The sequence below is a fragment of the Mus pahari genome, chromosome 8 (assembly GCF_900095145.1).
Source record: "Mus pahari chromosome 8, PAHARI_EIJ_v1.1, whole genome shotgun sequence".
Classification (NCBI taxonomy): Eukaryota; Metazoa; Chordata; class Mammalia; order Rodentia; family Muridae; genus Mus; species Mus pahari.
The window spans coordinates 45,284,421-45,298,688 of record NC_034597.1 but is presented as its reverse complement, the minus strand read 5'-3'; the positions used below and the strand labels follow the sequence as shown (position 1 = coordinate 45,298,688).

Genomic DNA, 14,268 nt, shown 5'->3' with positions numbered 1-14,268 from the left:
GCCCTCTAGTCTTGAGAGGAGACCGGAGGGCATCCTTCTCTGCTCACTTTCTGGTTGTGCAACATGAGGGGATTAGGAGCCAATCGCTTCGCCTGTCTCTCTCCCCGACTCCTCTTGCCCCTCTTTGATAGTTTCAAACTATTTATAGAAACCCTCCTTTAGGTTAGAGAAATGTACTAAGCTTCTAATCGCTTTGTCATTTTCCTTGCTGTCTATTTATTGCGGTCATATATTTACAATCTAAATTTCCATTTCATTTCCATCTCGGGAGCTCCCTAATGCACTTTTCTATTACTTCCAGAACACTGTGCAGAATGACAAACTACCGAAACAAAACAAATCACAAGGACTTTTTTGGGGCTAGAGACGGACATTTCTGCTCAAGACAGGTCTGGGACAAACATCATTATAACTATTCCAGGCGATCCAGACAACTGGGCAATGAGGCTTTGGGGCTATGTCTAAGGAGCTATCTACTGAGAATCATTCCCTGGGATTAATTTGGATTTCCTCTTTAATCTACTTCTCAAATGTCAGTTTCCTATCGTTTTCTTGAACCCCTCTGGCGGGGAAAGATTAAGGTAGATCTCAGGGATGTTTTTTGAACCTCAACGGATATTTCATCTTCATACACATCACAAATAGAGGGACCAAGAGAAAAGAGACTGTAACACTGTTGAGAAAGAATTTAAAACAGTTCCTCGAGAAGTAGGAGAATTATAAATAAAATAGAGTTGTGTGTGTATGTGTGTGTGTGTGTGTGTGTGTGTGTGTGTCTAGTGTTTGGAGGGTTCTAAATAGCCAAGTCAGTCTGGAAATGTAGCAGTGCCATCGCGACCAGATAGAAGCACAGTGAAAGATGCTAATAAGTGGGTAACTCAATTGTTCCTCACTGAAACTTTCAAGGTGATGGCTTATGTTTAAAAACAAGAAACGGCCGGGCGTGGTGGTGCACACCTTTAATCCCAGCACTCGGGAGGCAGAGGCAGGTGGATTTCTGAGTTTGAGGCCAGCCTGGTCTACAGAGTGAGTTCCAGGACAGTCAGGGCTACACAGAGAAACCCTGTCTTGAAAAACCAAAAAACCAAAACCAAAACCAAAACCAAAAACAAAAAAACAAGAAATGGTCATCAAGACATACCTGGTGTAACACTCAGAACAGTTCCTTGACCAAATGTCAGCTTATTATTGCCTCCAGTAGCCACACAATGACACACGACTCTACAAAAACTCAGTTGTCCAAACCTCCCCTGAAGCTTCAACGTTTACTTGTTGATCTAGAAATCTAACTGATGAAGCCAGCATTATACAACGAGGAGCAATGGTGGGATCTGTGGACTACCCGGGGCCTCGCTTTTCCTGAGGTTATGACCATCTTTCTGGGATCATGTTAGCATCCATCCCCTACTGCTGCCTGGTTTGCAACACAAATATCCGGACTCCTCTTCACTCTCTACCATTTTATAAGAAAGAAAAACAGAAACCCAAAGAGCCAGTTGATTTTCTTTTAGTTCCATGGAAAATCCCACCAATTGTAATAAAAAAAATCACATGTATAGCAGCCCGACTCCTAGGGCAATGGTCCCATGTTATTCTTGTCTTGCCTCACAGATAAATAGCAGTGGGATCAACGGCAGTGCCCTGCACGCTGCAGGAGTAGCCCAGCCATTGTTTGGATTGGAATCAGTTCATGAGACTGCTGTGATGTAGACTTGGGTTGTAAGACAGAATAGAAAGTTTGCATATCAGGGTTCCAGGGTGAAACTTGGAATATTAGTAGTTAAGACTTGAATAAAAAAAATTAATAAAAAGTAAAAAAGAAACTAGGAAAAACAACTTACATAAGCTCACTGTCAGTTTTGTCCCCTTCCCAAAGACGAGCTTCTCAGACCCTCCTTGATTCACACACCCACACACTGCCTTACAAATACTATCTAGATTCTTCTGCTAGCTGCTAGGAGCCAGAGTCTCCCAGGGAAAGGACAAAGGTCAAATCATGGTGCTGTGCAATTGTGCAATTATATGGCTATCCCTAAATGGAACAATGGAAAATACTTGATTGCTCTTTTTCCTAAAGAGTCATTAGATGGCCACTTTATTAATTAGGCAAGTAATCAAGCCACTTGGTTGGTGGTTACAGTTAATTTAAAGTTGCTCAAGGCTCTCGGGTCAGAGACTTGAGTTTGAAACCTTGGGCAAGTGCTTTAACCTCAATTTCCCCATCTGCAAAATGGGAGTATGACACAACTTATCAATGCTGCCATAGAGAGTAGAAGTTTATGACTGGGTGACAGTGGTCTGTCCAGTCAGTCCTGGGCTGTCTGTGAGACACACTTCTGTAGCACTGGTTTTTATAACTACAGAGAGGAAAGCGCCAGTGGCTTTCTCCCAGACACAACCTTTTCATTAGTAAGCACGTATTTCAGGTATTTGAATGTAATAAACTAAGTTTCAAGTCTGTCCTTTCTTCTTTCTTTCCTTCCTTCCTCCCTCCCTTCCTTCTTTCCTTCCTTCCTTCTTTTTTTTTTTTTTAAATTTAATTTTATTCTTTTAGGGTTCATTTTTTCTTTCTGTGACTGGGTCTCCCTATAAAGCTCTGGGTAGCCTGGAGTTAACAATCTAGACCAGGCTGGTCTTGAACATGCAGTGGGATGTTGTATAGGAAGCACATAGCAAGTGGTCAGCAAACCTCCGTTATTATTTTCCTCCAAGTCAGGTGTATTGCATGTTATCTTCCTTAAAAATAAAGACCTAAAAGTTTGGAAATCCGTGAAATACTGTAGAATTATAAACCCATCTCTTCACTTGAAAAACAGAATTGCATTAAAAGCACAGAAGAGCTGCAGACAGCGTTATGGGGTAGGAGGATGGTTTAAGTGATTCTGTGGGAATTTGGACAGAGCTTTATCCACTTGCAGGTGCATCAGGTACTTTTTACTTTTTATTTATTTTTTGCCTGACCGGACTTGAATTTTGGTAGACATGGGGGGCAAGAAGACACATGTCCATCAGTTGGTGTGAAAGAAAAAAAAATCCTCAAATCACATTTAGAAAGACGGTTAGATAGTCTCACACTTACCTGGACTCACTGTGAGCCTTGTCCCCTTCCCAAAGGACAGCTTAGACCCAATGCCTTGCTGCACACTGCGCTGAAGGGCTTTGCAAAAACCCGTGGCATCAACTTAATGAGCACAGCTTTGCAGAGCTCCCAAGGACTAGAAGTTTCCGCCACTGTGCGAGTTTCAGAATAGGAATAAGCGATACCATCCTTTTAGGTATCCTGGGGTGCTGGGGCCGAGACCGTGTCCAGAGATGCGATTTTTTACTTGTAGATGCTGGAAGGCTTTGCAAGTCAATTCTATCACACCATCCATGGTCCAAAGCCATCGCATCACGCAGTCTCACCTAACATAAGTTCCCCTGGGAAATGAGTCAGCTGTGCAGGGTCAATGGCACTGTTAGGTAGTTCTGGTCAATCTGAAGGCCAGGCTCGTGTTGCACATGGGCTTTTGCCTTTCTTGCTCCTGCAGGTAGCTGTCCCTTTCTTCTGTTAGCACGTTCAGTTGCTGCCCTGGCTCAGTTATTCTCCCTGTTTCCATAGCTTCCCCCATTCCCAACCAGCACACAGTGGTTTTATCTCTTTTTGGAACCCGACATTTTATTTTGGCTAACATTTGCTTAAATGTATACAAGTAGCGGCCATTCGGTGACTTGTGTTGTTTCCCTTCGTTGGCTCTGGGCAGGTCAGAGCTATGAGGCATCTTGGCTCTGCCCTGGACCTTGGTATCGGTCTCAGCTGTGTGACTTTGAGCAACTAACTTCACTATGTCTCTGAGTTTCACTGTCCTTATTTGCAAAATTAAAGCATTAGGAGATCATTAAGGACTTTCTAAGCTGTTGAGTTTTTCGTTTGCGTTCCTGGATTTAATTTATTCCAAAAAAAAAAAAAAAAATGCTGTGCCTTTTTTACCCCCTGGCTCATCTAATTCTCCTCATCTCCTAAACAAAATCAAACAAAAAGTTAAAAAAAAAAAAAAAAAAAAAAAAAAAGGAAAAGTAGGTCTCTGCTTAGCATACTGGGAAATGGTGTTTCCAACCCTACCATCTGCCTGTGTGTTTGATCTTCTTAGAAGTCTGAAGTCAGAATTTTGGAACCAAATCCTTAGGGAGAGGTATATTTTCTAAAAGGAATCCAGATAATTCAAACCCAGCAAATAAACTGACACCTTTGGTTTAAACACAGGTCTTCCTCAGCTTCATGCCCTCCAGTTGTAAAAGGTAGCCTTTATCTTCTCTTTTTAGTAGGACCTGCTGTCTGTCCTTGAATCCCAAACTGACCTCCCAGCTTCCTCCCGTTGGATAGGGCAACTCATTGTGCCTGTGTGCTCCAAGGCTCCAGGCCCCAGGTGATGGACTGAAGTCTGCTGCAGCTCCTTGGAGTGAGGTTCAACAGGCTGAAAAGCTACTACGCTCCTACCTAAAGTAGAGGTCCTTAGTGCTTCCTGCAGAGTGCTGGGTCCTGAGCCTTAGAGTGGGGCAGGGACACTTTTGTCTCACACTCCAGGCCAGAGATGAAGTGGGAACGGGAGGCAGCATCTTGAACTGTCATTCGAGACTCTCTCTCTTTACTAGTGCAGGCCAAGACGCAGGCCATGAGAAGGACAGACGTTGTCTCTGGTTTCACAAGGATTGGAGACTATTTCTGGAAACCTTACTAGGCGAGTCCTTGCCCATTCTATTCTATAGATGATAAGAAGGCAAGCCTTGGTGCCTTACCACTGACCCAGATCAGAGAAGGAGAGCCCTGGGGGGGGGGGCATAAAGTAATCGAGGCAGGCCAGGCTTTCCTTTCCACTACGCAAAGACACAGAGTACTTCCTTGGGCACCAGGAGCTCACGCAGAAATACCATTCTTCAGCCACTTTCTCTCTGTGGACTTCAGCTTAGGAAAACATGCAACTGGGGAGATAACTCTACCTACAAAGTGAGTGAACACACACACTAGAGCCAGCCAGAAAGAACACTGTTAATTACCTGGTGTTGAAGGTTACCCATGTGGTGCACATTTTTTTTTTCTTTCTGAAGCCACATCACTCAGGGCCACTGTTAACTATGTCCTAGGTTCGTGACGAAGTCCACTACTGTTCATTCACATCCCTGGACCATTGACAAAACCTTTGCCTCTCTTCGGACATTGACAATGTCTTCTTAGAAATCGGTCTGGATGATCCGTGGGAAAACTGTAGGTTGTTGATAAGTATTTGTTAGGTTGAATTGTATTAAATATCCGTATTTTGTTACTATTCCTTAAGGAACACTTCCATCTCTCTCCAACAATTTTCAGGTAGAAAAAAAGTAATTCTGTCCGACATTACTTGCTGAGTTTCATGAGTCTTTCAGTCATGACTCAAAAAAAAAAAAAAAAAATGCCGATTTCCTATGAATTCTGTACCCACAGGAGTGAGCACCTTTACAAAAACCTGCCCTGTCAGCTTGGATCAAAGGCAATGACTTTGCTCTTTCCTCACTAGAAAGAGGTACTCCGTGTTCCTCAGAGAGGCCCTCTTCCCTGAGAGGGGACTGACTTCCTCTCCTCCTTTGGAGGAGAAGTACGGGGAAGAAGAGTTCATTTTAGGATAAAGATGATAAATAAGATTTCAAAAATCTTATCACACCAGGCAGTTTTTTTTCCTTCCAAATTGATGGCTTTGCCAAAGGCTGTTTTCAGCACTTCTCTCTCTCCAGATGCAATAATAACTGGATTTCAAGTTGGCATCTGGACGTGGACCTCCAGGCTCCGATGAGTGGCACACATTAAACCAAGACATTCTGTTACCCTCCAATAGAGAAACGAGCCTTCTCTTCTCCTCTTGCTGGGCAATGGGAGAATTCAAGCAGCATGCACTCCGTGATATAAACTCTTAAAGTCTTGGGGCAGGACCACTGTTCTATACAGTGGGACTCCGGAGTGAGAGACCTGGAAGGGATTGCCAAGTGCAAATTGCTCACTGGGAAAGTAAAGACAAATTTACTCAAGGTCATGTAAGTAGGTTTGAATCATAGCTAGGACTAGAATTCAGGGCTTTTGGGTCCTAGTACTGCCTTCTGCTTCTCCCTGCACGTGCCATAAGAGAACAGGACTTTTCCTGGGCACTCTCACCCTACAGAAGCTATTGGCTGGCCCAGGGAATAATTCTCCCTCTTAAATAGTGGATATGGCACCTTGAAGGATGTGGCAAATGAGAGATTAAAAAAAGCCTTCATTTGGGCTGGTGAGATGGCTCAGTGGGTAAGAGCACCCGACTGCTCTTCCGAAGGTCCGGAGTTCAAATCCCAGCAACCACATGGTGGCTCATAACCATCCGTAACAAGATCTGATGCCTTCTTCTGGGGTGTCTGAAGACAGCTACAGTGTACTTACATATAATAAATAAATAAATAAATCTTTAAAAAAAAAAGCCTTCATTTATTTCCAATGCTGCAGGCAATAGCAATTGATAGCAAGGGAAATGGCCCATGGGATACCCAGGGAAGCCAAGGAAAAGACAGAGATGGAAAAATTTGCCCTTTACCAAAAGGATAATCTGATTAGTCTCTCTGCAGGACTTATCAGAGGGAAGGACACCCCGTGCACAGAAGGCAAATACATAATAGTGTGGTCCTTCTTCCTCCTCTCATTCCCTTAGTGTCAACAGTAGACACAGTTCGAGTGTAGATGGGACCCAAAGATGCTTCTTACCAGTATGCTCCAGGGAGCCACTACCAATTGTCAGTTCTTCATCACTGAGATGCAACCTGTTGGGTCTTGCTGATTTTCAGAAGGATAACTGTGAAATAGACCCCACAGATGGCTGAGAATTCTGACCTGCAGGAGTCAGTCACAGTCCCATTGTAAAAGCTATCACTGACTTGTTTGGACCAGGGCTGTTCTTCCCACAGGCTGTTCCAGCGGTGACATCCATGACATAGTAGAATGTCCCATACCCCTCAGAATGTTTTTTAAAGCTTTATAGAGGGTAGCATCAGGGAAACACCATGGTAGAGTTTTTCATCCTTATTCTTGCCCAAATCTGCAAGATTTGCTTTCGTCAAAGCAGGAGCCTTTGCGTTGTCTCTGCCTGGAGATGTGCCGGTCCTTGTCTTTTGTTGGTGTACTTCTTGGTATCCATTAAGCCAGGTTGTCCCCAGGCATCTTGGAATGGAAGGTGCCACAGGAAGACAGGAATGTCAAGGCTCTTTTCTGGACATTTGGTCCACAGCCACACATTCCAAATGCTTCTGAGATTTCCCTTTTAGCCACATATTTGAGTATTCCACAAGATAGCTAGTGTCCTGTTTCCGTCATTTTCTAGGGAAAACATCCACTTCTTTGGGTCTCTTAGAGTACTATCTCTTATCCTTGAAGCCCGTAGCTCTTAGTGACTGGTGAATAACGAGACCATAGGACCAATGCAGAAGCAGGTGTCAGTCTCGGGGATGATGGGAAATGGAGACAAAGTACAGCTTTGAGATCAGCTGTGCAAATATAATGATTTCCTTCGTATACCCTCTTTGTTTTTCTTTTTTTTTTTTTTTTTTTTTTTGAACTCCAGTATGACCTGTTTAGGAGATGGGCTAGTTGGAGCAGCAGGGGGCGCTGTGAGGTCAAAAAACAAAGCCACCCAGCTCAAAGGACACTGGAAGGAAGAACATCTCTCCCTTGTTTTATTAACCACATTTGTTCTTTGACAATTTCATACATGTCTACAATGCATTCTGATTTCCTTCACCCTGCCTTCTCTATCTTTCCCTTCCTCTAGCCATCCCCCTTCTGCCTTATAGGTCCCTTTCCCATGGTTATGACTTTGTGTTTAGCTTGGTCTTCCACTGAGTAAAGTCAGGGCAGGGCCATCTGCGTGACTAGGGGTATGGAACTATCCAATGAAGTCTGGCATGATGACTGCTGGGTACACATATGAAGATAACCGTCCCCCCAAATCCACTGTTATCCAATAGTTCAGCAGGAAATCAGTCCTTATCCATGACTGGCTGTTTATAGGTCCGGACTTGGGCAGGCTCAGTGCAGGCAACTGCAGCTGCTGACTTCCTGATTACCATGGCTGGGTCACAGTCAGACAATAGCATTGTGCAGCCCTTCTCTCTATCTTATGGTTCTTGCATTCTTTCTATTTTAGTAACAGTGGTTATCAAGACTCAGACAGAAGGATAAAGGAGGTTTGTTTACCCCTCTTGAGTGGTTGCTCAAAGCTAATGAAAGTCAGTCCTGGTTTTTAGATTGCTGATGATGCCTGAAAACTTCCAGTGACCCGAGAGCTGCTTGCTGCATACAGCAATGTCCTAGGGAGATGGTTAGAACTCTTGAGAGCATTAAGTCAGCAGTGGGCTACAAAATCTGGACAGAACTTTGGGCTCAATCAGTCAAATAAAAGTTGCAACCTTTGGAAGGCCTAAGAACAGTGGGCATAAAGACTAGTTTTGTAAGTTCCCCAGGTTATTTGGGTTTTGGGGAGAAGATAGCTGGCTCAAATCTCAGGGGACACAGTGCTCTATGACAATGTGTTTGCAGCACAGACAGCATAAAGAGAAGACGTTTTGGGCTAGTGAGATAACTCAGCATGTAAAGGCCCCTGATACCTAGCCTGATGGCCAGAGTTTTATCCCCAGATCCACAAGGTTGAAGGAGACAATAAAATCCTGCAAGTTGTCTTCTGACCTCACATGTATGTTGTGGTTTGTGAACAACACATGCATGCTAGTATGTTCAAACACACACACACACACACACACACACACACACACACTCACTCACACATATTTGAAAATGTGAAAAGATATTGTCTTTAGATTTTTTAAACCATTGATTGATAGAACAAGTCTTTAGCTAAATTTAGCAGCCATTTTTCATATTTAACTGGCATCTCTCTGAATAGTTTTGAGAACAATGCCCTTAGGGCTATATTAATCTGTGTTTGATAAGTAGGTGCTGGAGGTGGTATAGTCCTGGCAGGGCGTCTTCAGAAGCCTGGATGGCTTACTGTGTGACCTTCTCAGAAGTGTCTTTTCTGAAGAATGCTTTTCAGAAAAAGTTAGAATGACATTGGAGCTGAGAGATGTCACTTACACCACCAGCACAGCATCCAGCATCTGTGCCTCAGGGTGACCTGACAGCACATGTCTCATGTAAGGGCCTGTGGAGCCCACGTCTGTGTTCCTGGGTGTGGTCAGATGCCCCTGAAATTGGGCAATAGGAGGAGGAGTAGTCAGCTATTCATTAAGAAGATGGTTTAGTCTAGGGCTGGGCTGGGGACCCGGAAGCTCTGAAAATGACTTCTGTCAGCAGGGGCTGGGTGTGTGCAAGGATTCTTCCAAGTGGTAGCCTCTGAGAAGGTGGGCATCCCTTTTGCTCTGAATCTTCCTCTCCAACATCCAGGGCATCATCCTTATGGATGTTCACAATGGGTTGCTGGTCCAGGTGGCATTTTTCTTGAGAACTCTGCATGCCCATGGTTGCATGGAGATAAAATTCAGGAAATCAAATGAAAGTTGAATTCCAGATAAACAATGAATACTTACTTCTTTTTTAAAAAATGTACAGTGATGTTCCAAATATGGCATGTTCCAGACATTTGAGGTAACCATTGACTGCTCTCTTGTATTTTTTTTTTGTTTGTTTATTTTGTTTTGTTTTTTCGGGACAGGGTTTCTCTGTATAGCCCTGGCTGTCCTGGAACTCACTCTGTAGACCAGGCTGGCCTNGAACTCAGAAATCTGCCTGCCTCTGCCTCCCAAGTGCTGGGATTAAAGGTGTGCGCCACCACGCCCGGCGCTTTCTTGTATTTTTGTTACTCCTCTCTTTCTTTCTCTCATTTTTTTCCCCCTTCCCCCTGGAGATGGAGCCCAGAGCCTCAGGTATGCTAGGCAAGGGTCTTACTGATGAAGCAACCTACCGCTGAGTCCCACTGGTGAACCCTTCAGTGAAGCAGTATTCTTTTACTGCGCATCTATTTACTGAAAGACAATGAACTGGGGGTTGGGATACATCAGGATCAGTGAAAAGATAAATGTTGTCATTAGTTTGTGGAGCATGTGTACGTGTGTGTGTGTGTGTGTGTGTGTGTGTGTGTGTGTGTGTGTCAGATGTGTGTGATGTGTTGAGATGGAAAAAAGTAATTTTTTTTTCTTTTTTTTTTTTTTTAACAAATCTGGTATCAAGCTGAGGGAAATTTTCAACAGAGATGTAATCAAGGGTGGCAATGAGTAAGTAACTAATTGGAGTGGCCAGGGACACTGAGTGGAGCTGAGGTTGCTGAAGAACAAGGTCAGGGTTTTAGATAGCTAGAACAGGGAGGCAGATGGAGGACTACAAGAAAGGCTATTGCATCCGTGGCAGACTGAGAGAGCAAGCAGTAGTCCTAAGGTTGGGTAGGAGGCAAGGGTCAGAGCTTTGCTGAGTCTCAGAGACCCAGAGAAAGAGGAGCAGTTAGCATTAGAAAGACCCGGAGAATGGATAGTCCAGGACAAAATCTGAAGCAAAGGGACCAGTTAGGACTAAGAACAGTGATCCCAGTAAGAGATGGCAATGTTTGTGTGAGGGGGCAGCTGGGATGGGAGAAGCAGATGAACTCGTTCTTAGAAATGCAAACAGGCTGGGCAGTTGTGGCACACACCTTTAATCCTAGCACTTGGGAGGCAGAGGAGGCAGATTTCTGAGTTTGAAGCCAGCCTGGTCTACAAAGTGAGTTCCAGGACAGCCAGGGCTACACAGAGAAACCCTGTCTGGGGGTGGGGGGGGGAAGGAAAAAGAAAAAAATGCGAACAGGTCTTACTGATAAAGCAGGTGTAGGGAAAAGGGAGGAAAGGAACCTTTGAAGATACTTGTGGGGACTGTAGTGAGTTAGTGTTTCTGATTCCAGAGCAACTCTTCCTAAATTGTTGGGGCATGTGAATGGGAGGAGATGGCTCAGGAGCTCCAGACACCCCAGGCATATGGGGCTTCTCATACAAGCAAGCTTGTAGCTCACTTATTGCAGTTTACCTGCCCCTAAGCTCTCTTTAGGGCAGGAACTTTAGAGCCAAGGGTAGGCTGTACCAAGAGACAGGAAACCCTGTAGTGCATTGCAGTGAACACTGGCAGGGTCAGCAAGCACCACCTCAAGCTTCAAAACCAAAGGCTTCTAGGGTCCTGTCTGACCGTCTTTCCATCCTTACACAAAGGGACTTGTTAATTTATTTTTCATATTGAATACTACTTATTGATTCCATTTATTGAGTTCTACAAAGTCAGGTACAAAGACAAATGTCAGGTGCCTTGAGACAGGGCTACTGGAAGTGTAATTCTATGACCAGAGACTATAAGCATGGAAGGTAAGCTACTTTATACATTAGCTATCCAAAGCATGCCATTGTGGGGACCACAGTTTCCTTCCCTCATCCCTCTCTCCCAGCCTCCCCCTCTCTCCTTCCCTCTACCCGACCCCACCTTCACTTTAAAAAGAGTAGTTCATTTTCATTGTTAGAAGTATCAGTTCTAGATGGTTTGAAAACCAACATTTCTGTAAACCACAACAGTTCCTTGGTAGAGGTATTCACCCCCACAGTTTCAGTTAATCCAGTCACATGACAGTCATGTGAGGGGCTGCCTGCCTCCCCTCCTTTCCTCCTGTCCCCTCCCTATACAAAGCCGTAGGGATGGTTAAAGAGAGTCTAGCAGCCCTCCTCCATGCTCTGCCCCTGTACCGACTGGAAGGATGATTCTTGCCGCGACCCTTACCCTTCTGTTTGCCTGTAAGAGGCTCATTTCTCTCCCTCTGCACCCTGCTTCCCTCTCTCTGACCTGCGGAAGCTTGCTCTCTTTTTCTACACACTTAGGTTTCAGTCATTCTCTGCCCGTGACTTTCATTCCTACCCTCTGTTGAGTCTCTCTGAGCTGGCCAGTGTCTGGGATGCAGACGCTACTATTGTCTCCTTTCCTCTTCACAGACAAGGATGTGCTGTGCATCACGCTGACCCAGAGCTCCCCTGACCAGACAGTGGCAAGCGGCAGTGAAGTAACACTGCTCTGCACGTTCGAGGTGGATTTTTCAAACCCAGATTTATTTTGGTATCGCAAAAGGCTGGATGGGTCCTTCCAGTTCATCCTTTATAGGGATAACACTAGGTCCCATGATGCAGATTTTGTTCAAGGTCGATTTTCTGTGAAGCACAGCATGGCCTACAGAACCTTCCACCTGGTGATCTCCCCAGTGAGGCTTGAAGACAGCGCTACTTATTACTGTGCCTCGGGGTATCACTGTGATGCAGGTGCCCAGGGAGCCTGTACCCAAACCCCTGGAGCACAGTTTAGGAGTGGCCCCCCTTCCACAGAAAGTCACAGGCCAGGTTTTCAGGCATCTGGCCTTCAGTGGTGCTCCCAAGTGACTAGGAACGAAAGGCCTGGCCACAGCCAGGGAAGACTCTGGCTTCCAAGGACACAGTACCTCTCACTCTGGGTTCCATGGGCCCTTGTCACCGCAGTCACTTGTGGTTAGCTATGGAGAACTACAGCCTAAGAAATGACCATATCTGTGTCCTCAAGTCCATGCTGTTCCCCGTGAGGATATCAGAATGGTGCGGTGCAGCGACAAGGCCACCACCGTCAGCATTTTTATCTCTGCGGTTGCTCAGTCATTCCTGTGTGTTAGCAGGCTTTCTCGTTGAGACTCCAAGTGGACTCTTAAACCCACCCCTATCTTCTTTCTGCATCTTGATGTGTTATGTCACGTTCCCTAGGCACTCTCCGATGCCTCTGTTTTGGTTATTTTATTTGGATGGCACTTCTCCCTGAAGATCATTTTGTGGGAGAACAGCCTGGCTAATTGTCTAAGAACCAAGAACATCATTTTCTAAGGTGCCAAGTGTGGAGTTCAGTGGTGTCCTAAGAGAAAACCATTTTCTCCTGGAAACATTGGCCATGTGATGTTGAAGCTGATGCCCCTTCAGGCTCTGAGTCTTGGGCTCACCTTTGTCTACTTCTGTTAACATCTGCATCTTAGATATACCATCAGAGTTATTAGATACAGACCTGGGAATGGGAGAGCCCAGATGTGAGAAACAGTCCCCTCATCTCACAGCTGGTCCACAACAGCTAGGAATGCATGCTGTACTAGCACTCGGTTGCAGCTACATGCTAGGAGGCATTGTCAAATTGAATTTGGGAGGGAGTTTGCATGCACTTCAGACACAGTAAGTGAAAAGTAGCCTCAATGTGGAGCAACAGAGGGTGAGATGAGGGAGTCACAGGATGTGGTCCCTGGCTCCTGCCTTCTGTCTTCACACACACACACACACACACACACACACACACACACACACACACACACACANGAGAGAGAGAGAGAGAGAGAGAGAGAGAGAGAGAGAGAGAGAGAATTTCAGGGATGCAGAGGACCACAGAGAGAGTGGGAACGTGAGAGTAATGGAGGTGGTGGTGGATCTGAATGAGCTATGATGACATACCAGTAGGAAAATCGTACCATCAAGCTCATTATTCATATACTAACTAGAATATTAATTTAAAGTTTTTGGAGGCTCATTTTGGTGGGAGAAATTCATAGTCCTGTGCTATGCTAGGATTTTATTTTTCCTGGCATGGCGGGTCAGAGTTCTCATTTGTTGCTGACAAGAGGCAGTTCTGAAGCTCAGTGTCGTGGCATTTAGAGTGACACATCGTTCCCATTTTGGTGACACAGGGAGCCCCTGGGACAGTAACTTTGGGCTGCCAGCCTTGAGACCTGGGTTTCGTTTCCAGCCGTATCTCTGCCTCGCCGAATGACTTTTGACAAAGTACAATCAATTTTTTTTTTTTCAGGTGTAGGGGAGGGCAGGCTGGGCAAATGTTTTTGTTCTGCTTGGAAAAAGAGGATGCGATCTTTTCTAACACCTTTGGAATAGCATTCGGATGCTGCAAGGTGGCAGAAGTGACTGCTGTGGCACTAGGCATTCTTCATACATCCTAGGCAAAGGGTGGATTGCTTGGTTGCTTTTCCCTGGGTGGACCTGGCTTATCCATCTAGATTTGCCTGAACCCAGTGACGCCCAGCATCCCCTCCCTTGCTTCGGAGGTTGTGGTTGATGGTAGCTAGGGAACTGGCAGTGATAATTGCTCTTTCACATGTCACACCATGACCCTGGATTTATACTTTTCATAGGAACCGAGGGAGCTATGGTATTGAGTTGTTAGGGCCTGTTAGTGGGTGTGTCAATAAAGTTGAGGCCTTGCTGAGCTGGGGT

General features: G+C 45.1%; 1 gene segment (V, D, J or C); it reads right to left on the bottom strand.

Annotated features, from left to right (window-relative positions):
- Positions 1 to 14,268, bottom strand: part of LOC110325298 — a 525,591-nt gene that overhangs the window by 63,494 nt on the left and 447,829 nt on the right.